This window comes from Hemitrygon akajei, chromosome 8 (genome assembly GCF_048418815.1).
Source record: "Hemitrygon akajei chromosome 8, sHemAka1.3, whole genome shotgun sequence".
Classification (NCBI taxonomy): Eukaryota; Metazoa; Chordata; class Chondrichthyes; order Myliobatiformes; family Dasyatidae; genus Hemitrygon; species Hemitrygon akajei.
The window spans coordinates 113,010,567-113,030,046 of record NC_133131.1 but is presented as its reverse complement, the minus strand read 5'-3'; the positions used below and the strand labels follow the sequence as shown (position 1 = coordinate 113,030,046).

Sequence of the window (19,480 nt, the reverse complement as noted above, 5' to 3'; positions counted from 1 at the left end):
TGTTGCTCCTGTATTCAATTCAATTCTGGTCTTCATGCCTTTGAGTTTACCAATTCGCTTCTCGACACATTCTGATTAGCATGAAGCAGCCGTGCTAGTCTCTGGTTAGTGCTACCATTTGGGCAGCAGTTGCCTGTTGGTGCCACACTGAGAGCTTTGATTGAATGTCAGTCTAGTTGGATTTTTCCAACCATTCACGCTTGAAATATGCTGGCCCACAACTTTTCAATATTAACTGTTGTGTTTGGCCTCCATACATCACATTTACTTTCTGTTTGACTTTGGGAAACACTTTTTCAGCTGTATAAGTCTATTAGCATCACTGAGGTCTTCTCTAATGGTATCTTAGAAAACAGCCTGTTCTGGTCAGCCTCTGGAATTATGGATAAAGCTGATACTATGTCCAGCTCCATTTTCAATATTACACCGGACACATCGATTGTGATCTGCTTCAGTTATACTACACATTTCTAGGCATGACAGTTCACGTTTGTCAGACTCTATGTTGTCTGATACTGTTTTACATTCAGTAACTTCATGCGTTTGCTTAGTTTTGTGTTTGAGACTTCACTCAGTTGTGCTTTTTGTCTGCCTTGCACACTCTCTCTACGTGACACTTTCCGCAGACTTCTGCATGCCCATTCTAAGGTCAGGTCTCCTTCTGCCAATAGCCTTGTTTGATTTCTTTGACTAAGCATGCCAGACACAACTCTGTACTTAATGCATCAGAAAGTCCATCTCTAAAGTCACAGTACTGGGAAAGTTTGCACATTTCTGCAATGTATTCAGAAAGGCTTTCATCTTTTGACTGATTCCTTTAGTAAAATCTAAATCATTCAGTTATTACTAGTGATTTAGGGCTCAAATGATTTTGTAAAATTGTAACAATTTCATCGAACATCTTGCTTGCTGGCTTTTTAAGGGTTACTAAGTTGTGTAAGAGACTGTATGTTCTTGGGCCCATTAAGCTCAGAAGTGTACGGGTTTTCCTTTGCTCCTCCACATTGTTCTCTTTACAGTACAGTTCAGCCCTCTCAATATATGACTCACAGCCTTCATTAGCACTATCAAATTTGTCAATACTCCCAAATGAAGCCATTGCAACAGAATTTTCACTTTAAATTCAGCACAACTTTCACTGTTACAATGCTGTACTAACGCCTTCCTTTGTTAGCATCCGTGACAGCCTTCTCATGCTGTTTACAGGCTGATTTATAGTTGTGTGTTTGGGCTACACCGTAGACTATGCCTTAGGCCTGATTTTTACTTCTGCATCGCTCCACGCCATAGCGAGCATGCATGGTGTGCGCCAAAATGCTAGTTGGCGGTGGGGTTTCTATGCCACTCTGTTGAGTTCCTTTGTTAGAGACATGGACGCGGAAATGCTTTTCAAACATTTTCACATGTCAGCAGGTAGATTTGACGATTTGGTTCATCTATTTTGCATTGGTGTACAGACATGGCAGAGAAGAAGCAACCGGAAACGTGTAGGAGGAAATACGATGCTACCAAGTGGACCAATCACAGTTGTTGCGATCTGCATGTGAGTTACTTTTTTGGGGAGGTGCACGTCACCCTACGGTGTAGGGTACGGCGTAGGGTATGCGGTACCTACGACATAGGTGCGATGCAGAAGTATAAATCAGGCTTAACGCTCACTGTTTGTCCCATAATTGTCGGCGCTGTTTGTGGTATTTTTTGATATTCAGGTTAACAGACCTGTTTGTTGTTAATTTGTTGTGTCTGGGCTCAACTACATATTGATTAAAAGAAAGTATGCATGCGGGAGATGTTTAACTGGTGGATTTACATTGCAGCGAGAAAGCGCGAGAGAGAACAAAGCGCATGCATAGACAACAGATCAATACATAGTGCTAATGGAGAGGTCATTGCTCTAAAAGAAATAGATCCATACATTACAGGTAGTGGGAATATCAGGTTGGTGCTAGATCACAAAAGGGAGAATTTCTAGAATGCCTACAAGATGACTTTTCAAAGCAGCTTGTGACTGAGCCCACTAGGAGATTAGATATTCTAGATTGGGTGTTGTGGAATGAACCGGAATTGCTTGGAGAGCTTAAGGTAAAGGAACCCATAGAGACAAGTGATCACAATATGATCAAATTCACCCCGAAATTTGAGAAGGAGAAGCTAAAGTCAGATGTATCAGTATTACAGTGGAGTGAAGGGGATTACAGAGGCATGAAAAAGGAGTTGGCAGAATTGTTTGGAAAAGAACACTGGCAGGGATGATGGCAGAGCAGCAATGGCTGGAATTTCTGTAAGTAATTTGGAAGGCACCGGATATATACATCCCTTTATTAATTCTAGAATGTTTATTCTTCCACAGATAGGACAAAATAATAGAGTCTAAGGAATCAAAAAAGGTTTTAGAAATAAAAATTGGAATAGATTGAAATAAATATAAAAATTTCGGGAGAACGTACATTTTAATAACATTAATACGACCTACCAAGGACATAGATAGAGGTGACCATTGTGACAGACTCTGTTTTGTAGTGTATAAAAGATTGGCAAAATTTTCACAAAAAAGATCTTTAAACTTCCTTGTAACTGTAATACCAAGGTAAGTAAGTTAATTATGAACTACTTTAAAGGGGAGGTCACGAAATGCTAATACTTGTGCTTCTTTATTAATTGGGAAAAGTTCACTCTTATGTAAATTAAGTTTATAGCCAGAAAACTGGCTAAATTGATCAAGAAGTGAAAACATTCACTTCTAAAAAATCTAAAAAAGAGGGTAGCATGGCCTTACCTAATTTTTGTTTATACTACTGGGCAGCTAACATTCATTGCACTATCTTCTGGTCTTTTTTTTATAGCCAATCTGAGTGCCCTAATTGGGTAGCAATGGAGCTGAATTCCACTAAAGATCTATCTATTTCTGCACTTCTTGGTTCTGCACTCCCTAGTAGTTTGTCTAAACTAATTGTTAATCCTCTTGTTAGACATACTTTGCGAATATGGGCCCAGTTTAGGAAATTTTATGGTTTTTCCCTTTCTAGTCCTATCTTACATAATCATCTTTTTCTACCTACTATGTATGATTCAACATTCTATGATTGGTATAGAAAGGGCATTAGGCATTTTGAAGATCTTTTTATCGATAATCGCTTCGCATCCTTTCAACAGCTCTCTGCTAAGTTCAATCTGCCCAATGCCCATTTTTTTAGTTATCTCCAAATCAGACACTTTATTAATCCTTTAATTCCCAACTTCCCTGAAATGCCCGAGAAAAATGCTATGGATTTATTTCTTTCTATTAACCCACTGGGTAAAGGCTTAATATCCTTTATCCGCGATAAATTAGTATCCTTACAGCGTGCCCCTATGGGTAAAATTAGAATGGCTTGGGAGAATGACTTAAGTATCCCTTTATCTGATGAGATTTGGGACTCGATTCTCAAATCGGTTAATTCAACTTCTCTCTGTGCTCGCGACTGTCTTTTACAGTTTAAGATTGTTCATAGAGCCCATATGTCCAAATCTAAATTATCTTGATTTTACCCTAATATTAGTCCTCTTTGTGATAAATGCAAAAGTGGTGAGGCTTCTCTTATTCATATGTACTGGTCCTGTCCTGGCTTAGAGAAATTTTGGAGAGATGTTTTTATAACCTTATCCTGTATTCTGAATCGCCACTTAAAACCTAACCCTTTAATTGCTCTGTTTGGTTTCTTGGGTGAGACAGATATACGCTTGAGTTCGACTAAATGTTGAATATTATCTTTTGCTTCTCTCCTGGCTAGACATCTAATCCTCCTTAGATGGAGAGATATTGCCCCGCCCACGCATGCTCAATGGCTTAACGATATCGTGTCCTGTTCAGACCTTGAAAAAATCCATTATTCAATTCTTAATTCGGATATAAAGTTTCATAAGGTCTGGGGACCTTTTATTGAGTATTTTCATAATCTTCCTCTTAATTAAGTTTTTTTTTCAGTCCCTTGCTTTCAGCTCTTTTTTTTTGGTAGTAGGCATTATTATCTTCTGTTTTCAAGTGTATTTACAGTTTTGGGGGTTTGAATGTTCTGATTTATATTTTCTACATTTTGGTTTGGTTGGTCTGGAGTTTTTTTTGTTGTGGGGCTTACTTTACATGACTTCAATTTGGGTGCTTTCTCAATTACCTTACTTTGTATTATATTACTATTGTATGTTTATCTTGCACTGTACTAACTTTCTACTTTGTTTTTGGGTTTTTTTTAAATTTGTAGTGTTGTAGAAAATGCATTTAAAAAATCAATAAAAAGGATATATACATCCCAAAGGGGAAGTAGTATTCTAAAGGAAAGATGACACAACTGTGGCTAACAAGAGAAGTCAAAGCTAAAGAGAGGGCATATAATAGAGCAAAAATTAAGTGGGAAGTTAAAGGATTAGGAAGCTTTTAAAAGTCGACAGAAGACAATTTAAAAAAGCATTAAGAAGGTAAAGTTGGAATACGAAGGGAAGCTAGCCAATAATATTCAAGCAAATATCAAATTTTTCTTCAGATACATAAAGTGTAAAAGAGAGGTTAGAGTGGATATCGAACCACTAGAAAATGATACTGTAGGGGTAGTAATAGGGGCAAGAAAATGGTGGATGAACTGAATAAGTATTTTGCATCAGTCTTCGCTGTGGAAGATACTAGCAGTTTGGTGAAAGTTCCAGGTGTCAGGGGTCATGAAGTGTGTGAAATTATCAAAACTAGAGAGAAGGTTCTTGGGAAACTGAAAGGTCTGAAGGTAGATAGGTTACCTGGACCAGATGCTGTACACCACAGGGTTCTGAAAGAGGTGGCTGAGAGATTGTGGAGGCATTAGTAATGATCTTTCAAGAATTACTGGATTCTGGAATGGTTCTGGAAAAATTGCAAATGTCTCTCCACATTTCAAGAAGGGAGAGAGATGCGGAAAGAATTATAGGCCAGTTAGTCTGACCTCAGTGATTGGGAAGATGTTGGAGTCAATTGCTCAGGCTGTGGTTTCAGGGTATTTGGAGGCACACAATAAAATAGGCTGTAGTCAGCGTAGTTTCTTCAAGAGAAAATCTTGCCTGACAAATTTGTAGGAATTCTTTGAAGAAATAGCAGGCAGGATAGACAAAGGAGAGTCGGTTGATGTTGTGTACTTGGATTTTCAGAAGGCCTTTGACAAGGTGCCACAAATGAGGTTGTTTAACAAGTTATGAGCCCATAGTATTACAGGAAAGATTCTAGCATGGATAAAGCAGTGGCTGATGGTCAGAAGGCAAAGAGTGGGAATAAAGGGAGCCTTTTCCAGTTGGCTGCCACTGACTAGTGATGTTCCACAGTGTAGGAAGATTTAGTCCAGGTCATCTCAACCATTCAGCACGCCAATGTGAAATGCTGTCGAAAGAAAGCAGCGTCCATCATCAAAGATCCTCACCACCAGGCTATGCTGCCACCAGGTAGAATGTATAAGTGCCTGAGGACTCGTACCGCCAGGTTCAAGAACAGTTACTGCCCCTCAACCATTAAGCTCTTGAACCACACAGAAGCACAGAAGCCTATACAGAGGAGGAGGTGTTTTCCTGTCTTGAGGCAAATTAGGATGGACAAATCCCCAGGGCCTGACAAGACGTTCCCTCAGATCCTGTGGGAGGCAAGTGCAGAAATTGCCAGGGCCCTAGCAGAGATATTTAAATCATCCTTAGCGACAGGTGAAGTACCAGAGGATTAGGGGACAACCAATGTTGTTCTGCTGTTTATGAAAGGAAGGCACTAAGAATAAACTTGAAAATTACAGGCTGGTGAGCTTGAAATCAGTAGTGGGAAAGTTATTTGAAGCTATTCTAAGGGACTGGATATTTGAGTATTTGGGTAGGCAGAGATTGATGGGGGATAGTAAGCATGGCCTTGTGCGTTATAGCTTGTTTTCAACCAATCTTGTAGAGCTTTTCGAGGAAGTTACCAGGAAAGCTGATGAAGGTAAGTCAGTGGATATTGTCCATATATTAGTAAGGTATTTGACAAGGTCCAGCTTGGCAAGTTGGTCCAGAATGTTCAGTTGCTTGGCAACCAAGATGAGGTAGTAAATTGGCTTTGTGGGGCAGAAAGAGAATGGCAGTAGGTAGTTACCTCTGACTGGAAGCCTTTGACTAGTGATGTGCTGCAGAGATCAGTGCTATGTCTGTTGTTATTTGTCATCTATATCAACAATCTGGATAATAATGTGCTTAACTGGATCAGTAAATTTGCGGATGACACAGATTGCGGGGGGGGGGGGGGTGTGGAGTTAATGGACAGTGAAGAAGGCTATCAGAACTTACAGTGGGATCTGGACCAGCTGGAAAAATGGGCTGTAAAATGGCAGATGGAATTTAATACAGACAAACGTGAGGCTTTGCATGTTGGGAGGACCAACCAGGGTAGGTCTTACATAGTAAGGCACTAAGGAGTGCGGGATCTGGGAATATAGGTCCATATTTCATTGAAAGTGGCATCACAGTTAGATAAGGCTGTAAAGAAAACTTTAGGCAGATAGGCCTTTATAAACCAAAGTACTGATTACAGGAGTTAGGATGTTATATTGAAGTTGTATAAGACATTGGTGAGGCCTAATTTGGAGTATTGTGTCACCTACTCACAGGAAAGATGTAAATAAGATTGTAAGAGTACAGAGAAAGTTTTCAAGGGTGTTGCCGGGATGGAGGACCCGAGCTACAAGGAAAGTCGGAACAGATTAGGACTTTATTCCCTAGAACATAGAAGACTGAGGGGAGATTTATTAGAGATGTACAAAATTATGAGGGGTATAGGTAGGGCAAATGCAAGCAGGCTTTTTCCACTGAGGTTGGATGAGACTCGAACTGGAGGTCATGGGTTAAATGTCTAAGGGGAGCACGAGTGGAAATAGCTTCCCCTCAGGGTGGTGAGAGTGTGGAATGAGCTGCCAGCACAATGTTTAAGGGAAGTTTGACTAGATACATGGATGGGAGGGGTATGGAGGGCTATGGCCTGGATGCAGGTTGATGGGACTAGGCAGTTTAAATTGCTTGGCACAGACTAGATGGGCTGAAGGTATTGTTTCTGTACTGTAGTTTTCTATGACATTTCTATTGCTTTTAGAGGTCAGTGCACATTGTGATTTCTGTGTTTTTCAGGGTCATAGCTTTATGTTCATTCGAAGGGGTGATTGATGGAGTTCTGGACGTTGAATTTCAGGGATTTGGAGCCAGTGATTGAAGGTGGCTTTGAAGTATATCGATCATGGTCCTGATGAACAGCAGAACAACCACAGAAGGCTGGATGACCTTCTCATCTTCCTGTGATTTATAATCTTATGACTGAAATGTATAAAATATTCTTGAGGTTTCATTCGGCAAGGTTGTCCTGCAGGTCTTATTGCTGTAGTCATCTTGTCATGGGGAGTGATCAGTCAGTAGCAACTAAGTTTCAAATGGTTTCTCCTTAAGTTCTGCTCCTAGGTGCACCGATGACCATTTCCAAAAAGCCTTAATAACGTAGCTTAAATAGTTTAAAAAAGAATTTTAATAATTAAAATAACCTATTAACAAAACTAAAAAGATAAAAGTAATAAATATACTTAAAAACTCTTAAATGCCATAATTGAATAAAACATAATGTTAAATAACGGGTGGGGGGAACACTTACCTGCAATTAATTGGCCATTGATCATTAAGATCAGTGGCCAATTAAAATACAAGCAAATTTACAACTTAGTTCTGGCGTAAGCCTGATAATGGGTGACTAGACTGCAATTTCATCTACACATTCCTGCTTACTGTGGATGCTGTTGCACACAAGTTTTACATTGCACCTGTGCAATGTACTGTTCATGTGACAGTAAATTTGACTTTGACTTTGAAGCCATTCATATAAATTGTAAAAGGTTAGTGCACCAGCACTAATTTCTGTGGCACACAATACTTTCACCTTGTTAACCATGAGCAAAAGCATTCGCGTCTATTAGTCGAGCATGCTCCGGTATATTATTTCTTGTAGGATGGGGGAGGGGGGAAGGGAAAATGGGTAGAGCGGTAAGGGGAGGGGGGAAGGAAGTGGAGAGAGGGGGAATGCTGAAAGAGGAGGAGGAGGGAGAGACGGCCTCTGTGGTCATTCCCCTCAATAACATGTATACTGCTTTGTATACTGTTGGGAAGGGTTGGGGGAGTGGAATGACCTAGCAGAGTAAAACCATAGAGGTGAGGTCTCTGGCACTGAGTCTGGCTCTGTGACCCAGAAGGGAAGGGGAGAGAAGAGGTGAGCTGTAGTGATAGGGGATTCAATGGTAAGGGGAACCGGCAACAGGTTCTGTGGACGAGAACAAGATTCCCAGATGCTGTGTTGCCTCCCGGGTGCCAGGGTCCGGGACATTTCAAACTCTGAAGCATCGTTAAGTGGGAGGGTGAGCAGCCCAAGGTTGTGGTCCATGTGGGTACCAATGACATGAGTAGGAAGATTGCTGAGTTCCTGCCAAGTGAATTCAGGGAGTTAGGTGCTGAGTTAAAGGACAGGACCTTTAGGGTTCTGAGCTCAGGATTGCTACCCATGTCATGTGCTACTGAGGCCAGAAATAGGAAGAGAATTCAGTTTAACATGTGGCGTAGTAGATGGTGCAAGAGGGAGGACTTCAGATTTTTGAATCATTAGGCTGTCTTTCCAATGGATGGCTTGTAGTTAAATTGGATGGGGAATAACATCTCCTCAGGTAGGTTTGGTAGTACTGCTCGGGGGAGGGGGGGGTGTGTGGTAAAACTGCAGCTGCAGGGGGATGGGAACCAGGGCAGGCAGCAGAGTGGTTTTCATTACAAAACCTATCTCTGATCATTCACAGACCAATGAGTACTGAAGAGAAGAACCACTGAACTGAAAGAGAAATCTGCTGGTGCACTCCTTAAACCTTCAGTCTCTTCTTAATCTGCCTCATCACTTAGCGGTATCCACTGAAAGTAAATTGTGCCAGACACTCTGAGTCAAATCATTCCTCAGCTGAAAAGTATAGCTTTATTCCTCCCAAAAAATTTTCAAAGAACCCAATACTTGTGCTATGGCTGAGCGGTTTCCTTCTGGGCTATGTGAGTTTATAAACTGCAGGATAGTGGCCAACTATAGCTTCACCAGACTGCACAGTGTCATGTATCAAACCTACTGCTCCACATCTGTTCAAACAAATTTCCCTCAGCTCACAGTACGGGCAATGCACAATGAGCAGAAGAATTTTTAAAAAATCTACATATTTATCAGGAAATAATTACATTAAGTACCACGGTCTTAATATGATTTTGCACGTTGTCGTTTACCTACACTGCACACTTTTGATAACTCTTACACTTTGTCGTGCATTGTTATTATTTGCCTTATTCTAGCTTAATGAACCATGCAATGATTTGGTCTGTAGAAGCAATATGCAAGACAAGCTTTTCACTGTATCTTGGTACATGTGACAATAGTAAAGTAATACCTTTCTATAATTTCATTGCTGGCTAATGTATTTGTTCTAATTTAAATAGGTACAACATCACAGATTTTCAGGGAATTTCAGATTTGATTATCTTTGCATAAGCAATTAGAAGTTAACAAGATTTTATGTTTCATCATTTCCATTATTCCATCAGATACAATGATTATTTGTGGTAGTTCTCATCATCCTGTAAATTCAGATGAGTTCAAAATTAAATATAGAAAATCTTCCATTTGTTACTTGTGGGCACTTACCATGAGAAAATGGATTACATGCTCATTTACATAACAAGTCACCGTTATCCAAAAGAAATTAGTTGGTTGTGGGCGACCCACTTTCTGCGCAGGCGAACTCGCTCACAAATAGCCAGCGCGCGGGGGGAGACCTTGGTAATGCACCTCTGACGTCATTTCCGCCCGGAGAGGGCGGGCGCTAGAGATTAAATGCCAGCGCCGCGAAGTTTGAATAAACTAGTCTCAAAACGACTTACCAACTGCGTGTCATTATTTCAGCACTGTGTGTAGCACATCGCTACATTGGTGACCCCGACGTGATTCGAACACGCAGCCTTCTGACTGCCGACTCCTTCAGCCGACTTTCTGGACGCTGCGACCATGCATGTGGTTTAGCCAAGCAGAAGCCCAGTTCCAGATTCGGCAGATACCTTCTGATTCCATGCATTACTATCACGTGGTGAGCGCCCTTGACCAGGAGATGGCCGCCCAGGTTGCGGATTTCATACAGTCGCCCCCGGAAGAAGGCAAATATGAAGCATTCAAAGCGCTGCTCATTGAGACCTTTGGCCTCTCATGGCGTGAGCGGGGTGCCCGTCTGCTTCACCTGGACGGTTTGGGAGACAGACTGCCGTCAGCATTGATGAACGAGATGCTGTCCCTGGCTGACTGACACAAGCCCTGCCTCATGTTCGAGCAAGCGTTCCTAGAGCGACTGCCCGAGGACATACATCTGCTGCTGGCCGACGCAGATTTCAGCGATCCCCGGAAGGTGGCGGCCCGGGCAGACATGCTGTGGAAAGCCAAGAGGGAGAGCATGGCGTCGGTCGGTCAGATTACCAGGCCACGCACCCAACAGCAGACCAGACCAGGCCCGGCAGGGGGGCGCACACAACACAGAGGCAGGAGTGAGGAGGCCAGTGAACAGCGGTGTTTCTACCACCAGCAGTGGGGCACAGAAGCCTGCTGTTGTCGCCCACCCTGCAAGGGCCAGGGCCAGGGCCAGGGCCAGCTGCCACTAATGACTATGGCGGCTGGCCACCAGGACAGCCTCTTGTACGTCTGGGACAAACAGTTGGGACGCCGCTTCTTGGTCGACACCGGAGTGGAGATCAGCGTCTTGCCCCCGACGGGGGTACAACACCCGCAACAGGAAGCCAGGACCCACCCTGAGGGCTGCCAACGGCAGCACGATACGGACCTACAGCACCCGCACAGTGCAGCTGCAGTTCGTCGCCAGCCGGTTCACGTGGGACTTCACACTGGCCGCGGTGGCCCAACCACTCCTGGGGGCGGACTTCTTGCGAGCTCACAGCCTGCTGTTTGACTTGCAAGGGAAAAGACTGGTACATGCAGAGACTTTGCAGATGTTCACCCTGGGTGAAGCCAAGTTGCCGGCCCCACACCTGGACTCCATCACGCTGTCGGACAACAAATTCACCAGAATCCTGGCGGACTTCCCATCGATTCTGGCACCGCAGTTCACGGCAGCCATGCCCAGACACGGGGTACAGCACTACATCCCGACCCAGGGACCACCCCTCCACGTCCGCGCACAAAGGCTCCCCCCAGAAAAGCTCCACCTGGCGAAGGAGGAGTTCAAGAGGATGGAGGAATTGGGGATCGTACGGAGGTCTGACAGCACATGGGCCTCCCCCCTGCACATGGTGCCCAAAGCAGCTGGGGGTTGGAGACCATGCGGTGACTACCGCAGACTGAACGAGGCTACCACTCCAGACCGCTACCCCGTGCCGCACATACAGGACTTTGCAGCAAACCTGCCCGGGGCAAGAATATTTTCCAAAGTAGACCTCGTCCGGGGATACCATCAAATTCCGGTGCATCCTGAAGACATCCCCAAAACAGTACTCATCACCCCGTTCGGCCTGTTCAAGTTCCTCCGAATGCTGTTCGGCCTGAAGAATGCCGCACAGATGTTCCAGCGGCTAATGGATGCGGTGGGATGCGACCTGGACTTTGCGTTCATCTATTTGGACGACATCCTTATAGCCAGCAGTAGTCGCCAGGAGCATCTGTCCCACCTCCGCCAGCTCTACTTCCGCCTGAGTGATGTCGGCCTCACGATCAACCCGGCCAAATGTCAGTTCGGTCTCGATACCATTGACTTCCTGGGCCACAGGATTACCAAAGACGGGGCAACACCTCTGCCCGCCAAGGTAGACGCGATCCGCCACTTTGCCCGGCCCAACACGGGCAAAGGCCTACAGGAGTTAGTTGGCATGGTGAACTTCTACCACCGTTTCCTCCCCTCAGCAGCCCATATCATGCGCCCTTTGTACACCCTGATGTCGGGTAAAAGCAAGGACATTACTTGGGACGAGGAAGCCGCGGCCGCTTTCGTTAAAGCCAAGGAAGCCTTGGCAGATGCCGCAATGCTGGTGCACCCCAGAACGGACGTTCCGACCGCCCTCACAGTGGACGCATCTGACACAGCAGTTGGTGGGGTGCTGGAGCAACTCATTGAGGGGTGCTGGCAACCCCTGGCGTTCTTCAGCAAGCACCTACGACCACCCAAACTCAAGTACAATGCCTTCAACTGGGAGCTGTTGGCACCGTATCTGGCAATCCAGCATTTCAAGTACTTCTTAGAAGGCAGGCCGTTCACCGCGTTCACGGACCACAAACCATTGACCTTCATGTTGACGAGGGTGTCCGATCCCTGGTCGGCTCGCCAGCAGTGACATCTGTCCTACATCTCCGAGTACACGACGGACATCCAGCATGTCTCGGGAAAGGACAACGTCGTGGCGGACGCACTCTCCAGACCAGCTATCCAGGCCCTGTCCCTGGGGGTGGGCTATGCAGCACTGGCGGAGGCGCAGCAGGCAGACGACGAGATGCCCAGCTACAGGACCACAGTCTCGGGTTTGCAGCTGCAAGACTTTCTCGGAGGCCCAGGTGAGGGGACCCTCCTGTGCGACATGGCTACCGGCCAACCTCGCCTCATCGTCCCGGCAGCCTGGAGGCAGTGAGTTTTCGACTCCATACACGGTTTGGCGTACCCATCTATCAGGACAACCGTCCGGCTGGTCTCTAGCAAGGTCGCGTGACACGGACTTCGCAAGCAGGTCAGTGAATGGGCCAGAACGTTCGCGCAGTGCCAAACAGCCAAGGTGCAGCGGCACACTAAAGCCCCACCACAGCAGTTCGAACCCACCCACCGGAGGTTCGACCACATTCATGTGGATATCGTGGGCCCCCTACCAGTGTCCCGAGGAGCGCGGTACCTCCTAACTATGGTAGACCGGTTCATGAGGTGGCCAGAGGCGGTCCCGCTCACCGACACTTCTGCCGATTCCTGCGCCCGAGCACTGATCGCAACCTGGGTAGCACGCTTTGGGGTACCGGCCCACATTACCTCCGACAGAGGCGCCCAGTTCACCTCCAGCCTGTGGTCGGCTGTGGCCAGCCTGTTGGGAACGCAGCTACATCACACAACTGCCTACCACCCACAGTCGAACGGACTGGTGGAGCGTTCCCACCGTCACTTGAAGTCGGCTCTCGTGGCCCACCTCAAAGGGCCCAACTGGGTGGACGAGCTTCCCTGGGTCCTGCTTGGAATTTGTACAGCGCCCAAAGAGGATCTGCACGCCTCGTCGGCCAAGTTGGTGTATGGCGCACCCCTGGCCGTCCCAGGAGAGTTCATACCAGCCCCAAAGGGGCAAGAGGAAGAACCCGCAGCAGTCCTGGACAGACTATGCGAAAGGCTCGGCAACCTGGCCCCCATACCGACTTCACAGCACGGACGGACCCCGACCCATGTACCCAAAGTCCTGCAGAACAGTAAGTTTGTGTTTGTACGAAGGGGCAGACACCGGGCACCGCTACAGCGGCCTTACGAGGGGCCGTTCAAGGTGATCAACAACAACGGGTCCACGTATGTTCTGGACATTGGGGGGGAAAGAGGAGGTTTTCACGGTGGACCGACTCAAACCAGCCCATGTGGACTTGGCGCAGAGGCAGACCTCCCAAACAGAGGCTGATCCAGACTGTGGACATTGGGGGGGTGTATCGCCGGTTCTGGGGGGGGGGGGGGTTATGTGGCGACCCACTTTCTGCACAGGTGAACCGGCTCACAAATAGCCAGCGCGCGGGGAGAGACTTTGGTAATGCACCACTGACGTCATTTCCGCCCGGAGAGGGCGGGCGCTAGGGATTAAATGTCAGCGCCGCTAAGTTTGAATAAACTAGTCTCGAAACGACTTACTGACTGCATGTCGTTATTTCAGGGCTGTGTGTAGCACATCGCTACATGGTTACAATTTGGAATGTCCTGATGTTGTGTTAATCTTGCCTTGTTTTTTCCTTCCTCCCACTGATAACAGATGCTGTGATGATATCGAAAAGCAAAAGGAGATCATAGATCCCTATGACTGATTCTTGGGAACATATAATTCTAGTTCGGTGAAGTGGGAGGCAGAGTACTTAAGTTAATGGAAACACTTTCAGAATCTCACTATCAAAATAAAAAATATCTTTCTTAATTATATTTCTTTTAAATTAATAAAGGAAACGTTTCATATCAGTGTCCAACTGTACACAAGGGTGCTTAATGAAGTGCATTCATCTAATCTTCAGATCAAAGAATTGATATTCAAGTGACTGCAAGTAAATCATCATTCATTATCCTCTTATGACAGATTGCCCAATAGATTTGAAAATAGTATGAATTATTCCTGTAATTTTCTTATTGATGGAGAAGCAGTACGCTTGGGATCAAAGTGGCTCCAGCATCTAAACAGCTCCAATATCTTGGTAAATTTACAATTATATTCTTTGATATTGAGATAATATCCAAAAAGACATGTTTTATGCAAACATTCCCCCCCCCCCCCCCCGTCACATTCATCGATAGCCATTTCAATTTAGGCTTTATTTTCAGGGAAGGTTGTTTTAGTCAGTTTTATGGATATTAGTCATGTGGAGTTACATAATGATTACTGTGGAGAGGGGGTATACTTATCATACATATGGTAAGTGGAAGGCAACTATGTTCATTTTAGAGCAGATCTTTACATGACATTTATTAACTAGAAGCCGCAGCTATTTTTCACTAATTTTTCATGATATTATTACTGTAACTATGGGACATCTAAATTCAAAAATATGAAATTTTCATCAATTTCCATCATTTTATCTAATGGGCAGCTATGAGAATGTGGAGGTGTGCCAACACTTCGAACTTCTGCATTCCCTTTGTGAAGAAAGCTGTTGGGTGAGGAGTTCAAGGATTAATACCCATCAATGATGAGGAATCAGTGATAAATTTCCCAATCCAGAAGATGGGCAAATGGAAGTGAATGGTAGTGGTGATATTACCTGATGCTCTTGGGCTTGGGAGCTGCTGTTGGAGAAACTATGGTACATTTTGTATATGATGCACACTGCTGCCACTATGGAATGGTGGAAGAAATAAAGGTTTTGGTTAGTTGACTGGTGTTAATCATATTTGCACCTTCTCCAAGCACCTTTGCACTGTCCACTACAAAAAGCAGGACCACTTGGTGGCTATTTATTTCAATTCAACTTCCCATTCCCTTACCAACATGCCTGTACATGGCCTCCTCTACTGCCACGACGGGATCAGACACAACACATCAAATTCCATCTGGGTAGCCTCCAACCTGATAGAATAAACATCCATTTCTCTAACTTCTGTTAATTACTCCCGCCCTTCTTTTTCCATTCCCCATTCTGTTTACCCTTTCATCTCTTCTCCTCACCTGCCCATCACTTCCCTCTACTTTCCCCCCTCCTTCCCTTTATTCCATGGTCCACTGTTTTCTCGAATTAAGTTCCTTCTTCTTCAGCCCTTTTCCTCTTTCACTTTTCACCTCCAAGTCCCTCTCTCAACCCACCTGCTGTTGAGTGAATGAAATCGCCGGAGAGAGTTACTGGTAGATACAAAGCAGCTTCTACATTTGACAAAACAAGGTACAGCAGGCATCATATGGAGATGCTTTCGGTGGAAAAGGTCTGTTGGCCCAACGTGAGGCTTAATATTTACTGTATTTGCTAAACACAAAGGACAATTCCACATTTACAAAGTATAGACAATGCTTTATTTTGAAATTACATACAAACTTCATACCTTCTGATTTGCATCCATCCCACAGACGCCAGCAGTGTCTAGACTGGGATCCACAGCTTTTAGGAACTCATTGTTCCAAACTGAATCCACAATACATTGTCAAGGAACAGAAGACTGGTAGCCAAAGCCATTTGCTAAATGTAAATGACCCAAACCCAGAATTACTCTAATACCACCCATCTTCCACCTCAGCTGGCTAGCCTGTATGCCTTCCCCTCCCTCACCTTCTTATTCTGGCCTCATGTGAACTTCCTTTCCAGTTCCAATGAAGGGTCTCAACCTGAAAAAATTATCACTTATTCCCCTTCATTGATGTCATCTGACCTGCTGAATTCCTCCAGTATCTTGTATATTTGTTCAAGATTTATAGGATCTGCAATATCTCAGCAGGTCAGGCAGCATCTATGGAAACGGATAGACAGTTGACGTTTCAAGCTGAGACCCTTCAACAGTTCTCCCCAAAGCACGAATCTCTGCCTGAAATGTCACCTGTTTTCTCTTTTCCATAGAATTTCAGGATGTATATTGTATACATTTCTCTGACATTAAATGTACGTACTGAACCTATCAATCAATTGTATGGTTAGGACTTGGTGACATTCATGCAATTAAGTGTCAAGGATAAAGTGTTAGGCTGTCTCTTGTTGAAGAAGATTACTGATGATACTGATATGGCAAGAATATTAGCATATTCTTGCCAAAACAAGCACTTCTCAGCCTACTGTACACTGAGACATTGTCTTGCTAAAGGCTTGGACCATTTCATTAGCAGAGGAATTGCAAACAGAAAAGAACCTTGTGCAATAATCAATGAACAACTCCACTTCTAATTTTATAATGGAAGGCTCATTGATTAAACAACTGAGGAGAGCTGAGACAAGGACAATGTCGCAAAGAACTCCTTGATGATGTTCTGAAGCTGGAATGAATGACGTCCAACAAGCACAGGACTCGTGAGCTCACTTAGGCAAGGTGGTAACCGATCTCTTGTACTCAGGAAATTGTACTTCTGGAAAGTCCCAGGAAGCGAGGCATTACTTGGATTCATGTAATACTTCAAAAAGCTGTTGAACTGTTGGAGACGTACACTATTTGTAGTGGGTCAGAATAGAGGAAGGCATGCAGGGCTTTGAATATGATACTGGTAGATTGAAATACAAATACTGTAGCTGTTTGGGGATGGGGGTAAAACGGTAGCAGGCTAGCAGTTATGGAACAAGAGAGTTAACAGTTTGTGTCAATGACCTGCAATTAGAACTGGGAGAAGTTTGGAATTAAAACAAGAGAAATTTGGTTGGGATGGCCAGTCTAGAGTGTTCCACATAGTCTTGAGCAGAAGAGTCAGATACGTACGTTAAAGATCATTGAAACCAGCGGCATCCTGCAAGGTGCAGCTTGGGTCCAATGTGATCCAGCTCAAAAGATTATCACACTGTGTGAGATACAATTATTGTTGTTCAGTCAGTTAGTGCAGTTTCATATTATATATTAGAGTACACCACCTGATGCATCTCCAGAACAACCAGTTCATAATCAGAATTAGATTCAGATTCAGAATCAGAATTAGGTTTCATATCACTGGCATATGTTGTGAAATTTCTTATGCGGCAGCAATACATTAATATAAACTTTAGTTTACAGTTTTTATTAAAAAGTTACATCAAGTTAATAGCTCATAATGAGAAAAAAAATAGTGAGGTGGTATTCATGGGCTCAACATCCACTCAGAAATCGGATGACAGAGGGAAAGCAGCTCTTTCTGAATCATTGAATGCATATGCCTTCAGGTTCCTATACAGAAACCCTGATGACAAGAGGACCTGTCCTGGGTGATGGGACCCTTTGTGATGGATGCCACCTTTTTGAGGCATTGTCCCTTGAAGATGTCCTGGATGCTGGGGAGGCTAGTGTCCACAATGGGCTGCCTTGTTAAAGCAGGCCCCATGGACATTGTTTCTTGGACTTTGCTGCAGGGAGTTCCTTAGGCTTGAGAAACCCAACTCATTTGCCTAACTTAGATGAATACCTTGAATATACACAATGGTTGAATCCAACACTTTGTTGCTGCCACACACTCGTCCATGCCTTGAAGTTATTTTGTGAACATAAGGAACATGCATGGTGTGACAGTAACAGAAGGTAGATCTGTGGGACATCTTGGCTTGAAAATGCTCAGCTGATCAGATGGAGCCAGTATGGATTTGTAAAGGGGAAGTCACACCTAAAAACAAATCTGTGCTTTTGAAAAGCTGATTTGAGTGAGGAACAAGGGAATTTTTACAGACATTGCTTATACAGGCAGTTAACAAGCCTTGACAAAACTTAGCTAAATATTGAATATTCATTGTTTTTATAAACAAATTAGATGCTAAGAGAGTAAGTCACAGCTTTCCTCGATGCCTCAAAGCAGCTAATATAATCAGAGTCCAGCTACCCTGGACATTTTACCCTCCCTTCCACTGTGCAGAAGATTCTAGAAGCCTAAAAGCACACACACCAGGCTCAAAGGCAGCTTCTACCCTGCTATAAGACTATTGAACAGTTCCCTAATACAATAAGATGGACTCTCGACTTCAAAAACTACCATGCTGTGGCCTTACACCTTATCATCGGCCTGCACTGCAATTTCTCTGTAACTGTGACACTTTATTCTGCATTGTTCCTGTCTTCCCTTGTATTGCCTCAATGTACCGTTGCAATGAATTGATCTGTGGCATACCAAACAAAGCCTTTCACTGTGGCTCAGTACATACAACAATAATAAGCTAATCAACAGAAAATCTGCAGACGCTGGAAATCCAACCAATACACACAAAATGGTGGAGGAACTCAGCAACCAGGCAGCATCTTTGGAAAAGAGTAAACGGTCGATGTTTCAGGCTGAGACTCTTCGTCAGGACTGGGAAAAAAGACGAGAAGTTCGAGCAGGAAGGCTGAGGGAGGGGAGGAAGAAGTACAAGGTAGTAGGGGATAGGTGAAACCAAGAGAGGGGGAAGGGTACTCTTTCCTCCCCTCCCTCCACCTTCTTGCTCTAACTTCGCATCTTTTTTTCCCAGTCCTGACGAATGGTCCCGCCTGAAACGTCAACTATTTACCCTTTTCCAACAATAAGCTAAATTCAAGTTTGGTGATGGCAAAAGGTCTGAGGATTGGGCAAAGGAAGAACTAACTTGGAGAAATACATTAAAACACAAAATGCTGGCAGAACTCAGCAGGCCAGACAGCATCTATGGGAGGAGGTAGTGACGACGTTTCGGGCTGAAACCCTTCATCAGGAGTGAAGTAACATGGGATGGTCGAGGTGGGATAAGAAGTGGGGGGTGGGATGAAGTAGAGAGCTAGGAAGTGATAGGCTGAAGGGAAATAGGCTGGGGGAAGGTGGAGAATTATGGGAAACAAAAGAGAAAGAAAGGTAGGGCTGGGGGGAGATTATAGTGAGGGGGGGGGGGAAAGAGAGAGAAAGAGAACCAGACTAAAATAATAGATAGGGATGGGGGTAAGGGTGGGGGGGGGGGGGGGGCAGGGGTATCAACAGAGGTCAGTGAGTTGGATGTTCATGCCGGCAGGTAGGAGGCTACCTAGGCGGGAGATAAGGTATTGCTCCATCGACGTGCGTGTGGCCTCATCTTGACAGTAGAGGAGGCCATGGACAGACATGTCGGAGTGGGAGTGGTCTGTGGAAT

The 19,480-nt window shown here is 44.7% G+C and overlaps 1 long non-coding RNA gene across 1 annotated transcript in view; it reads right to left on the bottom strand.

The window, feature by feature from the left end:
- Positions 1–9,810, bottom strand: part of LOC140731457 (uncharacterized) — a 49,804-nt gene extending 39,994 nt beyond the window's left edge. Inside the window, exon 1 of the long non-coding RNA XR_012099839.1 lies at positions 9,707–9,810. This is a non-coding gene — a long non-coding RNA (uncharacterized lncRNA). The remainder of the gene's footprint in view (positions 1–9,706) is intronic.
- Between the last annotated feature and the right edge of the window lie 9,670 nt (positions 9,811–19,480).